We start from the raw sequence: 13,904 nt of genomic DNA, 5'->3' as shown, positions 1-13,904 counted from the left end.
CCCCACGGGAGAGGCGCGGAGTACCGAGGGGGCAAGATCCACGAGGCCACGGCATCAGATTTGCCCGATGGGATCGCCTCCGTCGCCGCATCTGACCAGGGGCCCCCCTTCACAGCGGGGAGGCTCGGGACTGGACCCAACACGGTGGGTGGTAGGTAACACACACCACACCGTCCAGATGCAGATGCCCCCCCGCCCCGAGTGCCGCAACGGCCTTCTCAAAGCACACGGAAGCACCAGCTCGAGAGACGGTCTGACAGGATGGGTGCCACGCTTCACGATGCGGTCTGCGAGGTCCAAGACCGCTCTGTGGCACCGCGTCCCTAAGAAGGGCAGGCGGGTTCAGGAGCCAGGAGGCGGAAGCTGCCACGACCCACTTACCATCACTGCCAAGAGCCCACTGAGGGGTTCTGCGTTCCTGCCCCTGCCCGCAGGACTCTGGAGGGCCAGGAAGGGCTCATTCCGGCAGGGGCCACGGTCAAGGTCCCAGGGAACTGCAGGTTCTGGCTCCGGGCAGCACCCCGGACCCCTTGGGCCAGGGACCAGAGTCCCCTTGGGGCACAGGAAGCCGACTGTGACCAGGAGGAAGGGCTGCGTTTACTCAAAGGGCAGGGAGGAGCACGCATGCAAGCCAGGCGACACGCATCTTGTTGTCCGCTTCCGGCAGGATCCGGGTACTTGATTACCCACCTTACCTAGTGGGCTCGGTCAGCGCGCGTGCGCGCCGCACCTGCCGATTTCCTGGAGCATCTATCTCATCGTTAACTTGTTCCTCACGGTGGGGCTTTCTTCTCCGCACCTCGTTTCAGGAGTTTCCCGACACAGCAACCTTGTGCTTGCTTTGACAGAGACCCTGGCACAGGACGAGGGTTCTAATTTCTCACCGAGAGCTTGGGGTTTTTTATTTCTGGAGCCCCAGGCAGATGGCAAGCCATTTCTCAAGGCTGGCGAGCCGTTCTTCCACCCAATTTTTAAGGGATCTGACAACCCTCTGAAAATCACAGTGTTCATTTGAGGCTCCAGTTCCAGCTCGCTGCCTCAGGCTGGCCGGACACACGTTTCTGTACCATGGGCAGCATCAGAACCTAGCCTCCAGCACCTGTTCTGGTGTCCTTTCCCCTCTCGACCCCCTTGGCTTCTAACACCCGTGGACAGGCCGCCAACGTGTTCTTTCCAACAAGGCAAGGTTTAAAAAAAAAAAAAAAAACACATAAATTCACAGACACACAGTCAGCTATACTTTACCCAGCAGCTGTATGTGTCCACAGAAACTCACATGGCTAATTTCACTTCGTAGATGTCTCCTATGAGGACTCTCTTAACCCCCCCAGCCTCTCCATCACTGTATCACATCACATTTCACTGTTCCTATAACCTTCTCCATTGTGGTCCTCAAATGTGGAACGAGAAAGGGTGAGTACAACGATCGGACAATTATAGTGAAAAACTGAAAGGATCGGTGACCAGCAGAGAATAATATGGGTAAAGTGGGTAACAATAGGGAAGACAATGTCGAATATAGAGCAAAAACGTATTCTTTACTCCAATTTATGAACTGCATTAACAAATTAACCCTGAGTCCCTGTGTGTGCTGATTACACCTTCCCTGCCTTCCTTACAGCTCACATGAAAATGTGTGGTAGGCAAAAAAAAGAAGTAACATACTGATGGTATTATTAAATTTTAATATTAATCTAACATTCATTCCTAAAGTAAGAGACTTAATTTTTTCCCTCTAATTTTATTTAGTGTCCAATTAGTCTACACCTGAATTTCTCCTGCAACTTGACTTACTATGGCAGCTGAATGTCCAAACACTGGCATTTCACTTCCCGGAGTGGTAATCTTCTAACTAAAGTCAAATGATTAAAGAATTTCAAGTAATATCAGTGTGCTTTCTACTTAAAGGCAACTTGTCTCTCTTCCAATAAGTTATCTAACATCTTTTTTAAAATTCCATACACTGGGGCGCCTGGGTGGCTCAGTCAGTTAAGCGTCCGACTTCAGCCCAGGTCATGATCTCACAGCGCGTGAGTTCAAGCCCCACGATGGGCTCTGTGCTGACAGCTCACAGCCTGGAACCTGCTTTGGATTCTGTGTCTCCCTCTCTCTCTGCCCTTCCCCCACTCATGCTTGCTCTCTCTGTCCCTCTCTTTCAAAAATAAATAAACATTTAAAAAAATACATAAAATGAAATTCCGTATTATAAAACTCTGAAGTCTTCCTATAGAATGATTAATTGGAATGTCTTTTCTAAAAAGGTTACAAAAGCAATTCAACAAATGTTTAAAAACGGTGTGAAGTTCTCATAGTGTCCCTTTTCCCAACCATTCCCGTCCACACCACCCGGGATGAGCTGTCATCTCAGCAATCTAAGTCACTGGTGGATCTTTCCAGATCACTTACTGTTACCGATTTTCAGTTTAATTTCACTGTATTCAGAAGACATAATTTGTATGGACTTGTCTAAATTTGTTGAGACGTGTCTCATGGCCCAAAGCATGATTTGTCTTGGTGAGCATTCCACACGTATGTCTTGGCGAACAGACGTGCGTTCAGCTGTGGTGACTGATGAGGATGATGTTGTGATCTTCTATTTTCTTAACTAATTCTTAGTACGCTTGTTCCCTGAATCCCTGAGAGGAGGTTTGAGGCTGCCCACAGTAATAGATTTGTCCATTTCTCCCTGGCGTTCTATCAGTTTTTATGTATTTTGAAGGTCTGTTGTTGAATCTACACACACATTTCAGATCATCACGTCTTCCTGGTGAAATAAACCCCTTGTCCTTATGTAACGTTCCCTTCACCCCCGAGCTTGATCACCGTCCCAAAGTCTACTTCAGTCATCCCTTCTTTTGACCAGTGTTTATGCAATGTAAGTTCTTCCTTTCAATTTTAACCTTTCCGTGTCTTTACAGTAGGTTTGAGACAGCATGCGGTTTGGTCTTGCTTTTCTGTCCAAAATGACGATTTCTGTCTTTTAATTGGTGTGGTTAGGTCATGTACTTTCTTTCAAGTGTAATGATCAGGTAGAATTTAAGCCTTCTTGCCAGTGGTCTTCTATGTTCTGCATTTTGCTCCATTTTGCCATCTTTCTGTCCTCTAATAATTATTTTTCTGATGTCTCATCTCCATAACTGGCTTTTACTCACTTTTAACTTTTCTAAAGTGGTTTCCCTACCGTCTTACAATCTATGTGTAATCATGGCCTACCTTCAACTACTACTAAACTACATCGTGCATCGTGTGTGAACATTGGCTGTAACCTCAGAAGGGCGCATTTTTGTCTTCTTTCTCCAATGCTGATACGTTCATGTTCACCCTCATTTTTCACCATATCAGGGTCTATTCGTTTCTCTGTGTAGATCCAGACTGCCATCTGGCACCCCTTCTGCCTAAAGAACTTCTTTCAACATTTCTTGTGGGGCAGATATCCTAGAAAAAAAAAAAAAATTCCCTCGGCTTCTGTTTGTCTTAAAAAGTCTTCACATGGTCCTTTTTTTTTTTTTTTTTAAGAGATTTTTGATGGGTATAGAAATTTGGGTTGCCAAAATTTAGGGTTTTTTATTTTGTCTTTTGATACTTTACAGATGTTATTCCACTATTATCTTTGCTCCTCCATTTGTAATGTTTATTCTCCTTATGGCTGCCTTTAAGATATTCCTGTTTATCTTTGGTATTTCAGCAGCTTGGTTCTTGTGTTTATAGAACTGGAGGGGGGGTTCGCATTTCTTGCTCTCTGAAATTGTTGGATTTGTATGTATTTCCTTATTTAATTTTTTTTTTTTTTTTTTGCTTCCATCAATTTTGGATAATTCTCAGCAACTCTTCAAGTATTTTTTTTAAGTGGTGTTCTTTTTAAAGAATATTTATGTTTGGGGAGCCTGGGTGGCTCAGTCGGTTAAGCGTCCGACTTCGGCTCACAGTCCGTGAGTTTGAGCCCCACTTTGGGCTCTGTGCTGACAGCTCAGAACCTGGAGCCTGCTTTGGATTGTGTCTCCCTCTCTCTCTGCCCTTCCCCTGCTCATGCTCTGTCTCTCTCTGTCTCAAAAATAAGTAAAAACGTTAAAAAAACATTCAAAAAAGAGAATATGTCTTTGAGAGAGAGAGAGAGAGAGAAAGCATGAGCTTTCACAAACACAGAGGATACCACAGAACACCCAAGAAGTATGGAACAATATCAGTAGTGTAACATACTTGTAATTGGAAATCCAAAAGGAAAAGAAAGAAAGTATTATCCAGAGAAAATACTGGAGGGGCGCCTGGGTGCCTCAGTCAGTTAAGTTTCCAACTCTTGATTTTGACTCAGGTCATGATCGCACGGTTCATGGGGTTCACGGGATCCAGCCCCACCTCGGGCTCTGGTCTGACAGTGTGGAGTCTGTTTGGGACTCTCTCTCTTCCTCCTGTCTCTCTGCACCTCCCCCTCATGGGGGAGGCAAAGGGACTGGAAATGAAGGGAAATGGAAATCAATCATGCTTATGTGATGAAACCTCATTAAAAATCCCCAAACTATGGGGTGTGGAGATCTCCCAGGTTGGTGAACACATTCATGTACCAGGAGGGTGGCAAATCTCAACTCTGTGGGAATTGGGGACGGAAGCTCTGGTCCCTGGGACCCTTCGAGACCTCATCCCATGTACTTCTTCATCTGGCTGTTCACATTTACCTGGGTCCTGGGGGCTTTGCTGCCCTTCCAACAACTTCTGTGTCAAGGGAGAGAAGGAGCAGAATAACGGACCTTACAGCCTACCAGTCCCCCAGTACAACCATCCCCTGTATGGCTGCACCACCAGTGGGGTCCTGTCTAGTCCCTCTTCTTTCTTACCAGTGCCTGGTGGAGGCCTGCAGAAAACAGCTTGCGAGTGTGAACCCCCCTTGTATCTAGGCTCCTGGTTATTCGAACGGATGTGTTCACTCACACTCAACCTTTAAGAGCTCCTTTTAGCCACTTTGATGGTGGTCACCTGTCCCCCTGTCCCATGCTCTGCAAAACACAAAACAGTTTAAGAGTCCTGCTCTCCTCAGGAGGGCTTGCTACTCTTTATAATTCAAGATAAGTTATTACTTTATAGATCATCTGGCTTCTCTCTCTTACTGATGGAAGCAATGCTCATTTCCAACTTTTTATATCGTAACTGGAAAAGAAACTCTCTGGCAGCATGGTAAGGACAAGATGAACACATCAGCTTCCTCTTTTGTTAAGACTTGAAACGGCTAACTATACTCACAAAGGGACAAGAAAGCAAACGGACATTCTTGAGGAGTGACCATCTGAGGGTACTCTAAGTAATCTGTGTGTGCAGACCCCAAAGTGAGCGAACTGTTTTGGAAACAAAGGAGTAACACTACCATAGGAGTACAGACAACAGCTTTCATGCGTGGAACATACTGCCATGGGGAGTATAAATTAAATTGAAACCCATAACTGTGATCATTCCCCAGCTTATTCCACAATCGTAGGAAGGGCTGACCGGATGCAGAGTAACTTCTAGTAACTGCATTAAGTCTTTAGGACAGATTTTAAAACCGTATTACTGAGCGTTAGAGTTAAGTGTACAAAACTGAACCAACAGGCTTTGTGACAGGTTCCTTTCTCCACTCCGCAGCCACAAAGACAATCCTGGGAATTCTGAGAGCACGCACGGCCTGCAGAACTTGACGGTGTTAATGATTCTGTCTTTTCTATTCTGGATGCGCCGGTAACCTTGGCTCTGACTGCCGCGTGCCAGGCAATCAGTGCCACGCGAGGCAGAGCCAAATCACACGGTTCGGGCGATACACACACGCCAAACTCAACGTGTGCGTGCCGCCCGTGTCTGGCTTTTCAATCACGCTGACTTGTATGTATGAGATTTGTACTCCAGAGCGATCTAAGCAGGAGTGGTCCTGTCTCCACGCTCGTACAGAACTAAGTGACACACTGCTTCCAAGCCCCTGCTCTCACCTCCCACCAACACTGCCCACCGGGCCCTGTTGATTCCGAAGGGCAAGGGCCATGTGTGTGCGCCCTCGTTTCACGGCACGCTGCCTGCCTACTGACAGTCCCCGAAGGCATTTCCCACTAATGTTACATTCCCAAGGCCGAAGGAAGAGCCCAGGATTCCTCAACTCCCAACCTGTGACATTATCTTCTAGACCTTTAGTGCGTTTTTATTATTCTTTAGCCAGTGGGAATACGAAGAACAGACGAAAATAAGAGTCCCTTTCCTCAAAAAATTAATGGTTTAGTGAGAGACCCAGGCATATAAATTAAGTTACAACCCAGTGTGACAAGCCCTACGTTATAGGTATTTCTCACACCCGGGCAACTAAATTTAAACACAACTGGTAGGATTCAGCAGCAGGGCGGTGGGGAGGAGGGAGCCCCGCATCACAGGCCTGTAGCGCCATGCCCGGCACGCAGGAGCCGCTACTCAACAAGCATTAGCGGACGAACAGAGGTCTTACTCCAGGTCCGTGGGAGGCATCGCATTATTTTTAAAAACCGCCAAGCAGCCGCAACAAGCAAGCATCCGGGGAGCAACAGGAGACCCAGGTCTGCCGAATAACACGATGTACCTGAAACGTGTGTCCCGTACCTATTGTTGGAGGACATTCTGAGATACAGAGTGATCCTTTGCCTTTTGTGGGCTACAAAAAGGCACCAAAAGACACTTCAGGTGGAAGCTGATATCTGGTTCGCGCTGAAAAAGCAGAGATCAGATGTCTAGGTTGAGATTTCTCCCCACCAACGCTCTCCCCATTGGCTCCTGTCTTGCAGTTTCTCTGCTTCGGGGAGAAACCTCAAAGCCAGTACAGGTGACAAAAAGCAATTTATCGTAAGTGAGAATATAGAGAACAGAGTGGGGACCCTGGCAAAGAACAATCACTAAGAAAAATCCTTAGGTCCCTCTCCTCTCTTTTCTTTCCTGGTTATTGTGGGGAAGAGTGATGAGTGCCCCCCCCCCAAAAAAAAGAAAAGGAAAAAAAAAGTCTCTGTTCTAGAACCTTCCACCACTTATTTCTATTTAGCTACACTTAGCTGAACTGATTCTTATGCTCTGTTTTATGTCCTTCTTTAGTCTGGATTTTTTTTATTTAAATAAATTACTAAGTTCCTATTAGATATGAAATGTTTTTAAAGCATATACATCTTGGGGCACCTGGGTGGCTCAGTCGATTGGGTGTCCAACTTCAGCATGATCTCATGGTTCATGAGTTCGAGCCCTGCGTCAGGCCCTGTGCTGACAGCTCAGAGCCTGGAGCCTGCTTCAGATTCTGTGTCTCCCTCTCTCTCTACCCTTCCCCTGCTCATGCTCTCTCCCTCTCTCTCTCAAAAACAAACATTTAAAAATAATAATAGGAGCGCCTGGGTGGCTCAGTCAGTTAAGTAGCTTACTTTGGCTCAGGTCATGATCTCGCAGTTCCTGAGTTAAAGCCCCACAACGGGCTCTGTGCTGACGGCTCTGAGCCCGGAGCCTGCTTCAGATTCCGTGTCTCCCTCTCTCTCTGCCCCTCCCCTGCTGGCGTGCTCACTCGCTCCCTCTCTCTCCCTCAAGAATAAACATTAAAAAATTAAAAATGAATAATTAAAATAAAATAAAAATAAAATAAAATAAAAATAAAATATGTCTTCTGCTTCCAAGTCCATAATGGCCCTGGCGTCCATACAACCAGATACTCAGTATATCTGGGACTAGAGAATATATTTTATATTGGAGCCTACGCCTGTCTTCTATTTCTTTGTTGTGCATACAAATTTATCCCCATGCATGTTACTACTCTAGGAACCTCGAAGATGCTTTCGCCAGACACTATTTTCCTTCCCTGTTTTGACCATCCCAACAAAACCGGCTCTTTATTAAAATAAACTTTTGGTGGATGAATGGAACCTGGGAGATCTAGACTAACTTCTTCATTTTACAGTCAGAGAGCAAGACCAAGAGACCCCAACTCTCCCACATCGTGGACATTTGCCAAGGAAGAGGAGAAATTAGCTCAATCTCTGACTTTGCTGGTGCTCTGCCCACCGCATTCCCATTTGCAAGCCTTCCTCCTATAAGCCCCATCTGTAAATATACCAACAAGCCAAGGCTATTTCATTTCTGTGTTTTATCAGTGTATAAAGGCAGCAAGGCAGCAAAAATTCTCTGCCTTGGTATGCAAGCAAGCCTTGACTTCTCACATGATGCTTCAACGTAGTCCCTCTCCTTCCTGCTACCTTCCCAACACTGAACCACGCACCTGTTGCGAGTGGTCAACTCCAACCGTGAAAGCAAGAAGCTGGTCTTTCCAAGGCTCCATTTATGGAAGATATTGTAGTATTTTTTCTAAACAGGGGGTTTTGTCTGGTCCCTCAGCTCCTGACGCTGCCTTGTTGCTGATGCATAAAGCATCAAATGTCCTGATCTTATTCTGTTTTGTATTTTCGAAATACGTGAGCTTTTACAACGGGACTGGCTTTTGGTTAACTATTCCAGAAACCCAGGTATTTGTGTTCCATCCTACTTCCCAGGCCAGGGAAGCACTCTACCTACACCTCTACTGGGCATGATTCAGCATGACACCTTGGTAACTCAACTCCCATTTGACATCTGCCAGAAAGGTGTGTGCAGGAGACTATGAGTATATACCCAGTCTCTAAGGACAAGCAGGGAAATGCTGTTGTGTGTGGGTATGGTAAGGAAAACTTCCCAGTTTAACAGGACCTTTGGGACAAGAGAAAGTGACCATCTCCTATTCCTTGATTTGGGATTACAGGTAACTTACTGTTGTTTCTTAGGCCCTAGCAATACTAAGTGAATCTCTCAATCAAAATGAAAAACTTGTAAGAACTAGGGTGTGTGTGTGTGTGTGTGTGTGTGTGTGTGTGTGTGTGTGTGGTGTTATTAGCTCTTTAAAGGAAATCATTTCAAAAGCTATTATAATTTGAATGGGACGAATGAAGAAAGAAAAACAAATCTACGTGTGAACTTCTCCTTAAGCTAGTCTAGGCTTCTCCTTAGGCTTCAAATCCCCAGAAATGACAAAAAAAAAAAAAAAAAGATCTAGATTTAAAATATATGCAATAAGGGGCCCTTGGGTGGTTCAGTCAATTAAGAATCCTACTCTTGGTCATGGTCTCACGGCTCGTAAGATGGAGGTCAACTTGGGGCTCGTGCGCTGGCAGGGCAGAGCCTGCTTGGGATTCTCTCTCTCCCTCTGTCTCTCCCCCACTCATTGCTCGTGCCCGTTCACATGCTCTCAAAATAAATAAATAAACTTAAAAAAAAAAAATAAAGACCAATCACACCAAGTGTTGGTAGGAATACAGAGCGACTGGAACGCTCAAGCCCTGAAGAAAACGTAAAATAACACCATCACTGTTGAAAAGTTTGCCACGTTCTTAGAAAGTTAAACACACACTCCTAGGTATTTATGCAAAAGAAATAAAAGCATAACGCCCACATGCAGATTTGTACACGAATGTTCATACAGCTTTATTTGTAGTAGCCAAAATGATCCAAAAATAGAAACCACCCTAAATCCACCCACAAGCAAATAGATAAATAAACTCTACTAATCAGCAGTAACACGGGATGAGGTACTGATTCATGTAACCACATGGATGAATCTCAAGATAATTGTGCTGAATAAAAACCAGACCAGGGGCACCCAGGGGGCTCCGTCGGGTAAGTGTCTGACTTGATTTCGGCTCAGGTCATGATCTCACGGTTCTTGAGTTTGAGCCCCGCATCAGGCTCTGCGCTCTTTCTCCCTCTCTCTGTCCCTCCCCACCCCCACTCTGTCTCTGTCTCTGTCTCTCTCCCTCAAAAAATAAACTTAAAAAATAAAAAAAGACCGAAAAAAAGAGTGTATACTATACGATTCCATTTACATAATTGTGATATTGTGATGTTTTTTATTATTATTATTATTTTAGAGAGAGAGTACACAAGTGGGGGAGAAGGACAGAGGGAGAATCTTTTTTAAAAAACATTTTTTTTTGGGTCACCTGGGTGGCTCCGTCAGTTAAGCCTCCGACTTCGGCTCTGGTCATGATCTCACGGTCCATGAGTTTGAGCCCCACGTCGGACTCTGTGCTGACGGCTCAGAGCCTGGAGCCTGCTTTGGATTCCATGTCTCCCTCTCTCTCTACCCCTCCCCCACCCACACCCTATTTCTCTCTCTCAAAAATGAATAAACATTAAAAAAAATGTTAATAAATAAAATAAAAAATGTTTTTTTAAGTTTATTTATTTTGAGGCGGGGAGGGGCAGAGAGAGAGAGGGAGAGAGAAACTCCCAAGCAGGCTCCATGCTGTCAGCACAGAGTCCCACATGGGGCTCGATCCCATGACCCTGGGATCATAACCCGAGCCAAAAAGAAGAGTTGGATGCTTAAATGACTGAGCCACCCAGGGGCCTATGATACTGTGATTTATAGTAAGAGATCTATATTTGGTTTTCATCCTCATTTCTGGTACAGAGCTCCTAAAATCCTTGGAATTTCCTAAGTCAGAAGAGCTGTAATTTTGATATTCATAACAAATCCCTCTCAACCTCGCCAGGTGACTTTGGGAAAGACACTCCTACTGTCAGAAGGGTGGGAGCCGGTTGCCAGGGAAACCAACCATGTGATGAGAGGGTTAGAACTTTCAGTCCCAGCCACCCTAGCTTTGGGGAAAAAGGAGAGGCTTGAGTTCAGTCACCAGGAGCCAGTGATTTAACCAACTGTCTCTAGGTAATCAACCTCCCTAAAGACCCAAAAGGACACGATCCAGCGACCTTCCAGGTCGGCGAGCCGGGATGCATTCATGTACTGGCGAGTGGCACAGCCCAAACTCCATGAGGACAGAAGCTCCTGTGTTCTGCCAGGCCTGTGGCTGTTCAACCACATCCTTGAATATCTCTCATAATAAACTAGTCATCTACTAAGTGAACTGGTGTCCTGAGTTCTATAAGCCACTCAAGCTAATTAATAAAACCCAAGAAGTGGGGGCATGGGAACCCCCAATTTACAGCCAGTCGGTTGGAAGCACAGGGAACATTCTGGGCTTGAGACTGAAATTGGGCAGATGGGGGGAGCGGGGGGGGGGGGGGAGTCTTGTGGGACAGAACCTTTCATCTGCGGCATCCGATGCGGTCTCCAGGGAAATAAACGAGTTAAACTGCAGGACACCCAGCTGCTGTGGTCAAGTTGCCTGATGTGTGGAAAACCCACACGTCTATCGTCAGAAGTGAGGTGGTGCTGTGGTGAGGAATTTATAATACTGGAGACACACGGAGGAGTGTTCTTCCTTCACAATAACGTTCTAGGAAACGCAAGCTAACCTACAGTGACAGAAAGCAGATCAGTGGTGGCCTGGAGGCTGGGGACGGACAGGAGGGAGGGATGACCAGGGGCACGAGGAGAGTTGTGTGGGTAATGGTAGATTCACTTTCTTGCTGGGGGTGGTGGTTTCATGGGTGTGTGCACATGTCAGAACTTATCAGACTGTACATTTTAAATGTGCATAGTTTACCGTATGTCAATTACGCCTCGATACAACCGTTTACAAAATGAAATCAGTGGAGGCGAACAAGAGATAAGGGCGGAAAACTAATTGGGAGATCACTGAATATTTCTTCACCGCTTAGGTTCTAACACGATGGCCTAGTAGAGACAACTCTATTGTTGGCCACAGACACAGGACTAAACATCACGGCAGAAGAAACAGACATAAGCGATAAATTTAGCAGGTAGGCCACCGCTCCAAGAGTATTTACAAAGGGCCGGTTAGTGGCATAATAAACAGAAATGAGCTCAGTTCCCTAAGGAAAGTTCTCCTCCTACAGAATTCCTTCACCTGAAGGGAATCTGCCTCACCAACCTCATCAGGGAGTGTGCCACAGTCTGAGCACAGCTGGTTCTCCTCCAGGGGCCTCTCTCTCCAGCACAGCCAAACAAGCCACACGAGCAGAAGCCCCAGTTCCTCAGGAGCGGAGAGGCCTGTGGGAGTCACTGAAACCCCACTACACCCAAGTCCTTAGTTAACACACAGCAGCCAGAACATCTGCCCGGTGGCCTGAAAGGGCTGCGATGAGAAGGCCCAGCTGAAGACGCACTGAAAACCATAAAGCAGAATGCAAACACTGGATACTATGCCTATCTTTTTTTTAAGTTTATTAATTTATTTTCCGAGGGGGTGAGGGGCAGACAAAGAAGGAGACAGAGAATCCCAGGCAGGCTCCGCGCTCAGCACAGAGCCCGGGGTGAGGCGACCTCACAAACCATGAGATCATTCCCTGAGCCCTGAGATCAAGTGTCGGACGCTTAACCAGCTGAGCCACCCAGGCGCCCCTAGATATTGTTCCTCTTCAGCAAATAAATGCTCACTTGACCAACTAACTACCTTTAACCACCTCCTTTTCACTTTAATTGGACAGCAAGAGGAAGAAGCCATTTATCAGTACCACACTGTGGTGAACATGACGTGCTCATACGCTATTTAGCATGATACTATAACCTATAACCCACGTGAAGTACCTGTTACGTTAATGCTCTTTCAAACCAAAATCGCCAGCTCCTTATTCAAGGTATAATCAACAGGCGACCTACACACATTTTATGAACACAATGTTAAAAAAGTTAAGCGAAATTAGCCTTGATTTAATAACATAAACTACGTCAATAAACACTCAGAAGCTAAAACCATCAACAGCATTTTATCACTTGCCAAAGACATGACTTTCTGAACGGTGCTGATGTCAAAGAATTTTTTAAAACTCAAGAAGGGGGCGCCTGGGCGGCTCAGGTCATGATCTCACGGTTAGTTGAGTTCGAGCCCCACATCTGGCTCGCTCCCGTCAAGCCTGTCGGCACAGAGCCTGCTTCGGATCCTCTGTCCCCCTCTCTCTGCCCCTCCTCCACTTGCGCTCTCCCTAAAATAAGTATTTTTTTTTTAAATCCAAGAAAAATTTTGAGGTACTCAGAATTTACCTGGTATCACCTGTGACCTCAAGGTTTAGATTTTTTTTTTTTTTTTTTTGAGAGAGAGCACATGTGTGCGTGTATGCTAGTTGGGGAGGGGCAGAGAGAGAGGGAGAGAGAAGCAAGAGCCTTGCCCATCCAGCACAACGCCCAACTCAGGGTTCGATCTCATGACCCTGAGATCATGACCTGAGCCAAAATCAAGAGTCGGATGCTTAACTGACTGAACCACCCAGGCACCCCTAGTTTTTGCTTCTAATGATCCAGTTAACCATAAATTTAAAGTCTCCTCAAAAATTAGCATCTCCTTTTTTGTTGTTGTTAAGAAACAAGTTACCACTTTTCTCTACCTTCCTCTTCTGCATGTGAGAATGACCTTCACCAAACAAATTTACAGACTCCAAATGAATTAAAACTTATGTTTTTAGAGGCAACAACAAATTATAAGCTACAAAATTAGGGAATTTGCCAATTGCACACATTGTCACCTTACCCCGAAACAGCAAGTTGAACTGTATGAAATTACCACTCTTGCTGGTCTTAACAGCCAAAATGTTGGTAATTTCACATGAATGAACACAATAAAATGAGATAAAATTAAAATAGCAATAAAGCTGTAGAACCTACCAAACTGTTCCTTAGCATACATGGTACTAACCATGAGTTCCTGTGTTTTTAGAAACAAAAGCATTCTGACGGCAGTAGTTTTGGCAACTGGAAACTGTGCTCATGAAAGAAAATTAAGAACAATTAAATGGCTCTTTTAGTTAACTATTCCCAATTGTTTGGGCCATGAAAGCATTCAGAGAAATACGAGATAGCAAAATTTCTGAAATTTGCAACCTAGGTACCTGGTCTCCAACCATCAAATCTGGCAACCTATCAACTTCATTCTTTGGAACGTATTCCAGCAAGTAAGTCACGAGCGCCGTCAAAAGGAGCAGGCAGGGTTTTGGGGTAACTTTATAAA

The 13,904-nt window shown here is 45.5% G+C and overlaps 1 protein-coding gene and 1 long non-coding RNA gene across 4 annotated transcripts in view; one reads left to right on the top strand and one right to left on the bottom strand.

Annotated features, from left to right (window-relative positions):
* WASF3 (WASP family member 3) overlaps positions 1-13,904 on the bottom strand; it is a 132,661-nt gene that overhangs the window by 51,478 nt on the left and 67,279 nt on the right. Inside the window, exon 1 of one of the 3 annotated variants that reach the window (XM_049646753.1) lies at positions 382-595. The exons of the other annotated variants lie outside the window; for them this stretch is intronic. The gene's annotated coding sequence lies outside the window, so the exon portion shown is untranslated. Of the gene's footprint in view, positions 1-381; positions 596-13,904 lie in introns of those variants that run through there. 3 annotated transcript variants of the gene reach the window in all.
* Positions 1,188-1,884, top strand: LOC125933678 (uncharacterized). Its single transcript, XR_007461062.1, has 2 exons — positions 1,188-1,413; positions 1,750-1,884. It is a non-coding gene; the product is annotated as an uncharacterized LOC125933678 (long non-coding RNA).

Source organism: Panthera uncia, assembly GCF_023721935.1.
Source record: "Panthera uncia isolate 11264 chromosome A1 unlocalized genomic scaffold, Puncia_PCG_1.0 HiC_scaffold_16, whole genome shotgun sequence".
NCBI classification, from domain to species: Eukaryota; Metazoa; Chordata; class Mammalia; order Carnivora; family Felidae; genus Panthera; species Panthera uncia.
This window is presented reverse-complemented; position numbering and strand designations above follow the sequence as displayed.